The following is a 12,589-nucleotide window of genomic DNA, read 5'->3' as shown; positions in this document are numbered from 1 at the left end:
ACTTTGGGCATGTCATGTGAAGAGTTGACTCATTGGAAAAGACCCTGATGCTGGGAGGGATTGGGGGCAGGAGGAGAAGGGGACGACAGAGGATGAGATGGCTGGATGGCATCACTGAGTCGATGGACGTGAGTCTGAGTGAACTCCGGGAGTTGGTGATGGACAGGGAGGCCTGGCGTGCTGCGATTCATGGGGTCGCAAAGAGTCGGACACGACTGAGCGACTGCACTGAACTGACTGAAGCTTCACAGGACAGCAGGGGCTTCTGCGGGTGTATTTTGTTTGCTCAAATGACTTCAATGCCCTGAGCAGTTCCTGAAACAAAAGCTAGGTGCTCGATAATATTTGAGTGAATGAAGACAATGTTTAAGTGCTTTATGTATATTAACTTATTTCATTTTTTTGACAGTCTATGAAGTCAGCTGATTTGCTATTCCTGTTTACAGAGAAGAATACTGACATTATACATAGTGGAACCAGGATTTAAACTCAAACACTTGAACTTGTCCCTCTGGCTCCAGAGCCCACGCTTTTAACAAAAACATTCTACTGCCATTCATTTTTAGGGACCCTGTCACTAACAAAGAGATAGTCCCAAGACTGATTCAGAAGCTTATCGTCCCAAGGTCTGTTACCATTTATCTTTTTGTGGTCACTTGTTCCTAACACACTGTAGGGTTTGTTATGCCACAGCAGAGAGTCCCAGGCACAGGAGTCATGGGTACCCACTGTCAGCGGGCAGAGCATCCCCTCTCTCCTAACCTGGCCTATAGAGCAGAGGTGGGGAACAAAAGAGGGGCAGCCAGCCCGTCACTCAAGGCTCATGAGGGAGTGAGGCGCCGCCAGTCCTTACCTGATCATCTAATTGGGTTAAGTCCTGTAGTTTCCACAATCGAAAGAATGATTCTCATGATCCCAGATTACGGAAGATCAATAAAGACAGGAGCACCCAAAGTGCCCCTGCGCACCCAACGAAACATTAACATCTACCTCGCAGGCCTTTTGCTGCACCAGGCTTCTGCGCTGGGTCAGCACTGGCTTCTCCATGGGAATGTTTGTTCCGGTTAGATCATCATATCGTGAGAAAACAATGTGACCTTACTTTGTTTATTTTCCCTAATCTTCCACAGCAACCATTTGATCTCATTTGTGAATCTAGTGAAAAGGAGGTTGATGCTTCTCAATTTTGAATTGTCCGATGTTTCCTCATTACTGAACTGGAGTTGTGAATGGTTTTTTTTTAAGACTTCTACAAAGACAAAGCATCCTTCTCACTGCATCATATCAGCAGGTACTTGATATCAATATGACTTATCACTAATGATGTTAACTTTGATCACTCTGGTAGGGTGATATCAGCCAGCTTCTCTGGAGTCAAATTACTATTTTCCTCTTTCCAGACTCCACTCTTTGGAAGTGAGGCATTGAGTCTAGCCCACACTTAAGAGGAAAGGAATTAAACCTCACCTCCAGAAGGGAACGTACCTACATGTGTTATTTGGAATTCCTCTCTAAAGACGATGTGACCCTTCTCCTTAAGGTATGTTGGTATATATCTAATTATTTACATCAGTACAAACTCATGGACTTTTTTTATTCTTTGGATAATAGTCTAATACTTTTTCTACTTTGTTGCTCAAATTCTTTCCGCTTTGACCATTGGGAACACTTGTAGGTTGGTTTCTGGGTACTTTTTAAAAAAATTTTTATCGGAGTAAAAAAACATTAAAAAAAAAAGTTTATTGGAGTATAGTTGCTGTACAACATTGTTCTGGCTTCTGCTATACAACAAAGTGAATATATATAAATATGGACAGAGGAGCCTGATGGGCTGCAGTCCATGGGATCGCTAAGAGTCGGACATGACTGAGCAACTTCACTTTCACTTCTCACTTTCATGCATTGGAGAAGGCAATGGCACCCCACTCCAGGTTCTTGCCTGGAGAATTTCAGGGACAGGGGAGCCTGGTGGGCTGCCGTCTATGGGGTCGCACAGAGTCGGACACAACTGAAGCGACTTAGCAGCAGCAGCAGCAGCAGCAGCATGCGTATACATACCCCCTCTTTTTTGGGTTTCCTTCCCTTTTAGGCAATGGCACCCCATTCCAGTACTCTTCCTGGAAAATCCCATGGATGGAGGAGCCTAGTAGGCTGCAGTCCATGCGGTCGCTAAGAGTCAGACACGACTGAGCGACTTCACTTTCCCTTTCCCTTTTAGGTTCTGTGTAATTTTAACATGTCCCCATTCTTTTTTATTCTAATTTTTAGCTTTTACTCTCTGGCAATAAGTGATGCTTCAGACTCATCCTGTGTATTTCCTGCCCCAGCCCTAAAATCAGCTATTTTTCTAAGGAGTCTTGGTTCCTTTTTCTAGAGAATGGCATTTAAAAACTAACATCTGGGTGCTGGTTATGCTAACTGCTGCTGATGTATCACTGTTCCTACGTCTTATCAGTGGACAGAGCAAGAAAATGTATGTATACTAACCCATCTATCACCACATATCTGCATTTATTACTATGTTGTTGTTTAGTCGCTAAGTCATGTCCAGCTCTTTTGCGACCCCATGGACTATAGCCTGCCAGGCTCATCTGGCCATGGGATTCTCTAGGCAAGAATACGGAAGTGGTTGCCATTTCCTTCTCCAGGGGATATTCCCAACACAGGGATAAAACCCACATCTCCTGTCTGGCAGGTGGATTCTTTACCACTGAGCCACCTGGGAAGCCCCGTTTACTTCTACATCAGTATATAAAGATCATGGAACTGGAGATACATCATGATAATTTGACGTCAAAGTAATGTCAGAATATCCTGATAGTGTCTCCAACGCGAATCCAGTCTAGTCCTGCCTCCTACTCTTGCTTTGCTTTATTATAACTTCTTTCTCTGACAGTAATAAGCCTGGCTCCAGTTATCTTCAACATCTTTACTTATTTGTTCAATCCTAGTAAACATGACAGTAGTTTTGGAATTACTAGCCTGTACCACTGAGAGAAACAGCTTAGTAGAGTCCAGTGTTGACATGTAGTATTCAGTCATAAAATCATTTCCAAAGTTACCTAGGTCAGCTCCTTTTTCTGCGACCCCTTCAGCGAGGTTGTGTCATACTCATGATACAATTAGAGTCACTTGTCTCAACTGCATTTCAGACTTTGATTCTCATCTCCCCCAGCATCCTGGTTTGTTTTTTAAATCTGCATACTGTGAAAGCTCTATGGATTCTGACAAATGTAACGAATCGTTTCTCCACTGTCCTGAAACCATACAGAAGGGTTCCATCACCCTAACAAATTTCCCCATGAGGCTGCATTGTAGTCAGCCACTTTCCCTTCTTCCAAGCTCTGGCAGCCACTGATCTGTTTTCCATCCCTACAGCTTTGCCTTTTCAATAGTATCATAGGAATGGAATCATAGTGCATATAACCTTTCGCGTCTGACCTCTTTCACTTAGCAAAACGCTTTTAAGATTCGTTCATATTGCACAGATCGATGGCTTGTTCATTCTCACTGAGTAGTATTCCACTTTATGGGGACGCTGCAGTATATTTATCCCTTCATTTGTTGAAGAGCATCTTGGTTATCTCCAATTTCTGGAAATTATGACTAAAGCTACTGTACATCTTCACATACTGAGTTTTGTGTGAACATAGGGTATTCACTTGGATAAGCATTAATGGGTAAATATTATTGTTTTTTCAAGTCTCTAAGTTTCAGGGTAATTCGTTCAAAGAAATAGATAACCAATGCTCTTTTTTCCCCCCTACACTATTTGAGTATAAGCTGAAGATGCCTCTTTAGTGTGTTGTCCTAAAATATTCTCTTATATGACCGCAGAAAAATGATCAAAATTTGGATGTACTTTGCATTATTCAAATTTTACTAGTTTATCCTGATAACATCACTAATAACAAAAGAACATTCCCTTATTATTCATCATATTCAGGTGGCATTGCTTTAGCTTTTTCAACCTGGTAAGACTCCCCCTAGCCACTGTCTTTCATAACATTGACATTTTTGAAGATGATAAACCAAATTTTTCATGTCATGTCCCTTCATTTAGGTTCATATTATTTTCTTTCTGTTAGATTCAGAAATATGAATTTTGGGCAGAAGCACTGTGATGTTAAGAGACATATTATGCTAATCTGTACTGTTATGAAAGATGTCAACCTTGACCTCTTATGGTCCTGTCTACCACATTTCTCAAATCTAAAGTTACTATTTTCCCCTTGACAATTAAAAGTATATTGTGGGCTTATACTTTGAGATTATGCAAATCCTGTTTCTCATTAAACTTTTACCCACTAGTTTTAGCATTTATTGATTATTCTTGCCTGGGTCAATTATTATTATATTGATTTTTCATTCTTATTATTCTATTTTTCTACATTTTAGTTGACATTCTAAGGAAGAGGTTTTTCTTTCCCATTATTTATTTATTCTTTTATATCAATATGAATCAATGCATTTTAATAAATTTTGACTTTATGTGTCAGATGAAAATTTGGTAATATTAAATATTTTGGTTTAGCTGCTCAGTGGTGTCTGACTGTTTGCTACCCCATAGACTATAGCCTGCCAGTCTGGGATTTCCCAGGTAAGAATACTGGAGTGGCTTGCCATTTCTTTTCTTCTCTCTTCCTCACCTCCTAACCTTCCCCACCCATAGGCTTTAGAACCTCAGCAAGCATTTATTTGCTTCAGAGATGGGCTTAAAGAATTAGAGCAAACAAAACACCTAATTGAATTTCCAAACGTATTTTTTAAAACTTTCTGCTATCATGTGAACTTTTGATAGCTCATATTGGCTTGGCCAATAAGATTGTATAGAAAAACCCAAACAAACTTTTTGGTCAACCCACTATCTTAGGAACTAAAATTTTAAATTATCTACAACTGATTTGTATTAATTAGCAGCAGAAAGGGAATGAAGGGAAGGAAAATTTGTAACTATGCACAATATGATAATAAGAGGTGAAGTAAGAGACCAGGGGTGGCTGCTATCGTCCTTTTTTCTTCTTCTTCAACTAGTTAGAGCACTAGTTGATATGTGTAACATCCTTCCTCCGCTGTTCATTCCATGTTCTCTTACTCTTAGCCGGCCAGCCCCTCAGCATGTTGCAGTACTTAAGCGGGTGAGGTGAATTAAACCTTCTTTCCTAAAGCTCTCCTGAGCAGTAGGTGGATATAGCAGACTCTGTTGGTACCCGCCAAGATGCTCTTTGCAAAGCCAGTCAGTGAAGCCCCAGCTGATGAAAGATAGGCTGAGAAAACCCACAGGCACCTTCTTCTCCTGACCATTGCCCTTGGCTGATGGGCAATGCCCCATTCAGCATTTGCCAAAATAGGTGCCCCAGCAGAACCCATAGAGGCAGCCCCACACACTGTCACGCCCAGGGACACACTTGGGAACTGTGCTTCCTGCTCCCACAGTCTCAGGCTCTTGACTACGATCGAGAGACCTTGTTTCCCAGAGGGAGATGCTTCTAAAGGGTCCACAGGAGGAATCTCACTAAACTTAAAAGCTGCTATGGCTACCGAGTCATGTTAGGCTTTTTATGCCAGTAAGCCCGCAGGTTAAAAAGGGACTTATTTACTGGTAGGGGTGATTGGCCCTGATAATCATCAGGGGGTAGAACTGTTGCAAAGTAGAGCAGGAAGCAATAATCTGGGCATTCAGACAATCGACTGGGTCTTCTTTGTGTTGTTCTGTTGCGTGTGTGTGCTCAGCCATGGCCAGCTCTTTGTGACCCTATGGACTGTAGCCTGCCAGGTTCCTCTGTCCATGGAATTTTCCACGCAAGAATACTGGAATGGGTTGCCATTTCCTTCTCCGGGGGATCTTCCCAACCCAGGGACGGAACCAGAGACTCTTGTGTCTCCTGCGTTGCAGGTGGATTCTCTACCGCTGTACCACTTGGGAAGCCAACTGGATCTTCTTTAACTCCTCTCAAGTATGTTTAATCCAACTCAGAGGGTTGGAAAGTAACTCCAGGTAAGTTCATGAATCCACGGAGCCTACTACTTGATCTACAAATTTCTGAGAGAAGTATACTAAAATCTCACATTATGGACTGTGAATTTTCCTATTTCCCTTTGTAGCTCTGTCAAAATTTGATTTATATACTTTGAAGATAAGTTGTTAGATATATAAAGTATGAGTGGTGACTGCATCTCAGGGGAATTGAATTTTTATCATTGCAATAAATTATTAAGTAATTTGAAATAAATATATTAATAACAATAACTTTCTTTTGGTTTATATTGCCTGATATGTATTTTCCATCATTTTTTTCTGGCTTTCCTTATTTTTACGTGTGTCATGTAAAAATTACAGTTGGAAAGTACAATTGGATTTCCTTTTGTTTTTTAACTTTTTAAATTTTTTGCTGTGCTGGGTCTTAGTCGTGGCACTTGGGTTCTTCATTGCCGTGTGTGGGTTTAGTTGCCCCTGAAGCGTGTGGGATCTTAGTTCCCAGGACAGGGACTGACCTTGTGTCCCCTGCCTTGGAAGGCAGATTCTAAACCACTAGACCACAGGGAAGTCCCCCTAGTGGAATTTGTCTTTAAAATCCAGTGTGACTCAAAAGAGTTATATATGGGTTCATCTACTTTCTATCTGTCCCACAGTGTTCTCTTTCTTTTCTTTTTCCTTGACCTCTTTTTTGTTTTGGAACTTTTTCTTCTTTCTTTAATCCATTTTTCTCTATTAATCTGAAAGTTATATCCTTCAATTTTGGCTTTCCAAGTGGCTCGGTGGTAAAGAATCTGCCTGCCAATGAAGGAGATGTGGGTTCAATCCCTGGGTCAGAAAGATCCCCTGGATCTTTCTGGAGAAGGAAATGGAGAAGGAAATGGCAACCCACTCTAGTATTCTTGCCTGGGAAATCCCATGGATGGAGGAACCTGGAGGCCTACAGTCCATGGGATCAGAAAGAGTCAGACATAACTTAGCAACTAAACAGTAACAACAATCCTTTCATTTTAGTATTTTATGGTAACTTCACCTATTTTACCCACATACCTAATGTCATTCAATGATATTTAAGTTAATCAGTATCCTTTCCCTTCGTTTGGAACATTCCCTAGACCCTAGAATGCTTTAACTCTGATTACTACCTTCTCCCACTTAGGTGCCATTATTGAATAATATTTTAGTTCTCTTCTTTTTTCTCCATAAAGTATACATTATATTTATTTTATATATTTGACTTTTTTTAGATTTGTCCATATATTATATTATCCTTTTGTAATCTTCCTTTATCATTTCAATTTGTATGTCACATTTTTGTCTAAAGTCATTATATGAGTATCAATTCAGTTCAGTTGCTCAGTCATGTCTGACTCTTTGCAACCCCATGAACCGCAGCATGCCAGGCCTCCCTGTCCATCACCAACTCCCAGAGCCCATCCAAACCCATGTCCATTGTGCTGGACATGCCATCCAACCATCTCATCCTCTGTCGTCCCCTTCTCCTGCCCTCAATCTTTCTGTGCATAAGGGTCTTTTCAAATGAGTCAGCTCTCCGCATCAGGTGGCCAAAGGATTGGAATTTCAGCTTCAACATCCGTCCTTCCAATGAACACCCAGGACTGATCTCCTTTAAGATGGACTGGTTGGATCTCCTTGCAGTCCAAGGGATTCTCAAGAGTCTTCTCCAACACCACAGTTCAAAACCATCAATTCTTTGGGGCTCAGCTTTCTTTATAGTCCAACTCTCACATCTACATGACCACTGGAAAAACCATAGCCTTGACTAGACGGACCTTTGTTGGCCAAGTAATGTCTCTGCTTTTTAATATGCTGTCTCGTGAAGTCATGGAGTCGCTCAGTCATGTCCAACTCTTTGTGACCCCATGGACTGTAGCCCACCAGGCTCCTCCATCCATGGAATTTTCTAGGCAAGAGTACTGGAGTGGGTTGCCATTTCCTAGGTTGGTCATAACTTCCCTTCCAAGGAGCAAGCGTCTTTTAATTTCATGGCTGTAATCACCATCCGCAGTGATTTTGGAGCCCAGAAAAATAAAGTCAGCCACTGTTCCCACTGTTTCCCCATCTAGTTGCCATGAAGTGATGAGAACAGATGCCATGATCTTAGTTTTCTGAATGTTGAGCTTTAAACCAACTTTTTCACTCTCCTCTTTCACTTTCATTAAGAGGCTCTTTAGTTATTCTTCACTTTCTGCCATAAGGGTGGTATCATCTGCATATCTGAGGTTATTGATATTTCTCCCGGCAATCTCGATTCCAGCTTGTGCTTATTCCAGCCCAGCGTTTCTCATGATGTACTCTGCATATAAGTTAAATAAGCAGGGTGACAATATACAGCCTTGACATACTCCTTTTCCTATTTGGAACCAGTCTGTTTTTCCATGTCCAGTTCTAAATGTTGCTTCCTGACCTGTATATCCTTTGCAGCCAAAGATGGAGAACTCTATACAGTCAGCAAAAACAACACCAGGAGTGGACTGTGGCTCAGATCATGAACTCCTTATTGCCAAATTCAGACTTAAACTGAAGAAAGTGGGGAAAACCACTAGACCATTCAGGTATGACGTAAATCAAATCCCTTATGACTACACACTGGAAGTGAGAAATAGATTTAAGGGACTATATCTGATAGACAGAGTGCCTGAAGAACTATGGACAGAGGTTCATGACATTGTACAGGAGACAGGGAGCAAGACGATCTGCAAGAAAAAGAAATGCAAAAAAGCAAAATGGCTCTCTGAGGAGGCCTTACAAATAGCTGTGAAAAGAAGAGAAGTGAAAAGCAAAGAAGGAAAGATATACCCATTTGAATGCAGAGTTCTAAAGAATAGCAAGGAGAGATAAGAAAGCCTTCCTCAGTGATAAATGCAAAGAAATAGAGGAAAACAATAGAATGGGAAAGACTAGAGATCTCTTCAAGAAAATTAGAGATACCAAGGGAACATTCCATGCAAAGATGGGCTCAATAAAGGACAGAAATGGTATGGACCTAACAGAAGCAGAAGATATTAAGAAGAGGTGGCAAGAATACACAGAAGAACTATACAGAAAAGATCTTCACAACCCAGATAATCACAAAGGTGTGATCACTCACACTTACCTAGAGCCAGACATCCTGGAATGTTAAGTCAGGTGGGCCTTAGGAAGCATCACTATAAACAAAGCTCGTGGAGGTGATGGAATCCCAGTTGAGCTCTTTCAAATCCTGAAAGATGATGCTGTGAAAGTGCTGCACTAAATATGCCAGCAAATTTGGAGAACTCAGCAGTGGCCACAGGACTGGAAAAGGTCAATTTTCATTCCAATCCCAAAGAAAGGTAATGCCAAAGAATGTTCAAACTACCACACAATTGCACTCATCTCACACGCTAGTAAAGTAATGCTCAAAATTCTCCAAGCCAGGCTTCAGCAATATGTGAACTGTGAACTTCCAGATGCTCAAGCTGGTTTTAGAAAAGGCCGAGGAACCAGAGATCAAATTGCCAACATCTGCTGGACCATTGAAAAAGCAAGAGAGTTCCAGAAAAACATCTATTTCTGCTTTATATGAGTATAGACTTTAGAATTTCCTTTGGAAAGGGTCTGTTGAAGTAAAATATATTTTCACTTATCTTAAAATTTTTCCTAATTTTTGTTTCCTTTCTTGAGAGCATTTTGGCTGGGTAGATAATTCTAGGTTGACATTTATTTTCACTCAGCACATGGACGATATTATTTCCCTCTCTTGAGCCTTATATTGTTACTATTGGGAAATCAGTGTTCATCTTAGATGCTTTTTTTTGTTTAAAAAAAATTTTTTTTTTAGTCTTTGGTATGTATTTCACCATGATGCATCTGAATGTGGAAATATTTTTAATCTTACTTGAGATACAACAGACTTGCTAAGTTTGAAGATATATGTCTATTAATACTTTTTAGGGACTTCCCTGGTGGCTCAATGGTAAAAAAAAAAATCTGCTTGCCAATGCAGGAAACATGGCTTTGATCCCCGGTCCATGAAGATCCCACATGCCATGGAGCAACAAAGCCCATGTGCCATAACTATGAAGACTATGCTCTAGAACCTGGATATATGTGTTAAGTCACTTCAGTCATGTCTGACTCTGCAACCCCATGGATGGTAACCCACCAGGCTCCTCTGTCCATGGAATTCTCCAGGCAAGAATACTGGAGTGGGTTGCCATTACCTCCTCCAGGGGATCTTCCCAATCTGGGGATTGAACCCATGTCTCTTATGTCTCCTGCATTGACAGGCAGGTTCTTTACTACTAGCGCCACCTGGGAAGCCCCTAGAACCTGGGAGTCACAACTATTGAGCCCATGTGCCCATGAAATTACTTTACTGAAGCCCATGTGCCTTAGGGCCCCTGCTCCCCAACAAGAGAAGCCACCACCAGGAGAAGCCCATGCATCACAGTGAAGAGTAGCCCCCGCTCTCCACAGCTGGAGAAAAGCCCACAGCAGCAAAGACTCAGCACAGCCACAAATAATACATAAATAAAATTATTTTTTAAAACTAGTGATTTTTATGATTCTCTTTTTAAACAATCTTTTTGTAAATCTTCTTTTTTCTTACCTACGAATCTAATCTCTTATCTACTTCTGGAACCGTAAATGTTTGTTAGAATTCACTTTTATCTTTCATCCTTTAGCTATTTTTTTTATTTCTTCCTAACTGTCCTCAGAGACTCTTTTCTTTCTCACTGTCTTCCAAGTCACTAATTCTTCTTTAGTTCTGACTGATCTGCCATTAATTTCTCCACTGTTTTAAGTTTTAATTATTTTACTAAAATAAACTAGACGCTCTAGATGATTCTTTTTCAGATTTGGTCATTTTATATAGTCTCTAATTCCTTGCTTATTATTTTCAATCTCTCTTTTTATTCCTTAAATACACTTAGCTTAGTTATTCATACTGTGTCTGGTGATTTCGTTATCTGAATTTGTTGTGTGTCTGATTCTGGTACCTCTGTATCTCTTTCACTTGTGGTACCTGGTTCCCTTGTATTTTGTGATTTTTAAATTAGCTTTCAGATTCCTTGGAATTTCATTTGTAGGAATTCTTGAGGCATGGGTTGGCATGGACCGAAATTATTGTCCTCCAGAGAGGATTTTAGTTTGCCTGTGCTACTTATTTGGCATGTAAGTAACCCAGGGACACTGAAGTAAGTTCTCTGCTTCAGTTTTGTTTTTTTTTTTTTAATATAGTGTGAATTTAGGCTACGAAATCATGTAAGTGCTAGCTTGTGGTAATGAATTTTTAGCAGACACTTGCCCTCTTCATTGAGTGTATAGGCCAAAATCCACAAGGCTCCTTGCTATCCCCTTCTTTCCAGCAGGTTTATTTCTTGCTCACCTTTGCCTTGATAATATTGACTTTAGGGTCCCAAATCATGATTAAAAGTGCTGCTTTAAATCAATAATGAAATGATGGAAAATATAATAAACAGTTGTGTTATAACTTAAAAAATTGTTAGATCCCTGTATCATGCCTTAAACTAAAACATATTCTAAAGAGATTAAAAATGTTAAAGTAAAAAATGAAATCGGGGGAAGGTTATAAACATACTCTATGTATTCTCCCTCCCCTGAAACAACTCAACAGTGTGGAAGAAGTTGTGGGGGAAATGTGATCACCACCAGAGCCTTCAGGGTAAGTCCCACCTATGAGACTGAAGCTTTGGATTTTATGGAGACAAGCAAGTACTATTCAGACATGTAGTAATATCTATTACTGCATAACAAACCAATCTCTTCAACACTCACTGGCTAAAAACAATAACAATGCTTTGCACGTGACTCTGCAATTAGGGCAGGGCTTAGAAGGAAACTGCCGTCTCCACTCTGCATTTCATTGGCTGGGGTGGCTTCCTGGAAATGGGAGGACCCACTTTCAAGATGTGTCATTCAAATGGTTGGGGAGTTGGTTCTAGCTGTTGGCTGGAAGCCAGATGGGAATGTATTCTTTGGGCCTCATTCCTGGCTATCTGGATCTCTCCCGTGGCCCACAGGCTTCTGCACAGCATGGTGCTTAGGGGTCAAGATCGAGTGTCCCAGGAGAACCAGATAGACGTGGTACAGCTTTTTACGACCTCGCCTCAAAAGTCATATATTATTTTCATTGTAGTCACAATCTTGCATAGATTCAAGTGGAGGAAACAGACACCACCTCTCACAGAGAAGGGTGTCAGAGTCACATTGTTAGAAGAATATGTGGGATGAAAAATATTGTTTTGCCCATTTTTGTGAAATACATTCAATCACAAGGACATGAGTTTGCTGTAAACTTGACTCTTTGATGTGACATAGGTTATTGAACCCACAGATGACCCTGCCCACCTGGGAAGGACCTGATTGTTTCACAGAGCTTTGGGAATTTTCCATTGGAGAGGAAGCCATTGCATACCTATTTACACACCTACCTGGCAGCCACCACCTCTGCTGACTCATGACAATTGTCATAAGACTTCTTGGATTTAAATCTTTCCTCCACCACTTCCTGACCATGTGACCTCTCTGTGTCTTGGTTTCTTCATCTGTAAACTGAGGATAATAATAATACATATTTTAGAAAACTGTCATTAAAGGAATTAA

General features: G+C 40.7%; 1 long non-coding RNA gene across 1 annotated transcript; it reads left to right on the top strand.

The window, feature by feature from the left end:
- The first annotated feature begins 655 nt into the window (after positions 1 to 655).
- LOC133233468 (uncharacterized) lies at positions 656 to 2,039 on the top strand. Its single transcript, XR_009731723.1, has 2 exons — positions 656 to 1,291; positions 1,401 to 2,039. It is a non-coding gene; the product is annotated as an uncharacterized LOC133233468 (long non-coding RNA).
- Positions 2,040 to 12,589: the final 10,550 nt, after the last annotated feature.

Source organism: Bos javanicus, chromosome 20, assembly GCF_032452875.1.
Source record: "Bos javanicus breed banteng chromosome 20, ARS-OSU_banteng_1.0, whole genome shotgun sequence".
Classification (NCBI taxonomy): domain Eukaryota; kingdom Metazoa; phylum Chordata; class Mammalia; order Artiodactyla; family Bovidae; genus Bos; species Bos javanicus.
This window is presented reverse-complemented; position numbering and strand designations above follow the sequence as displayed.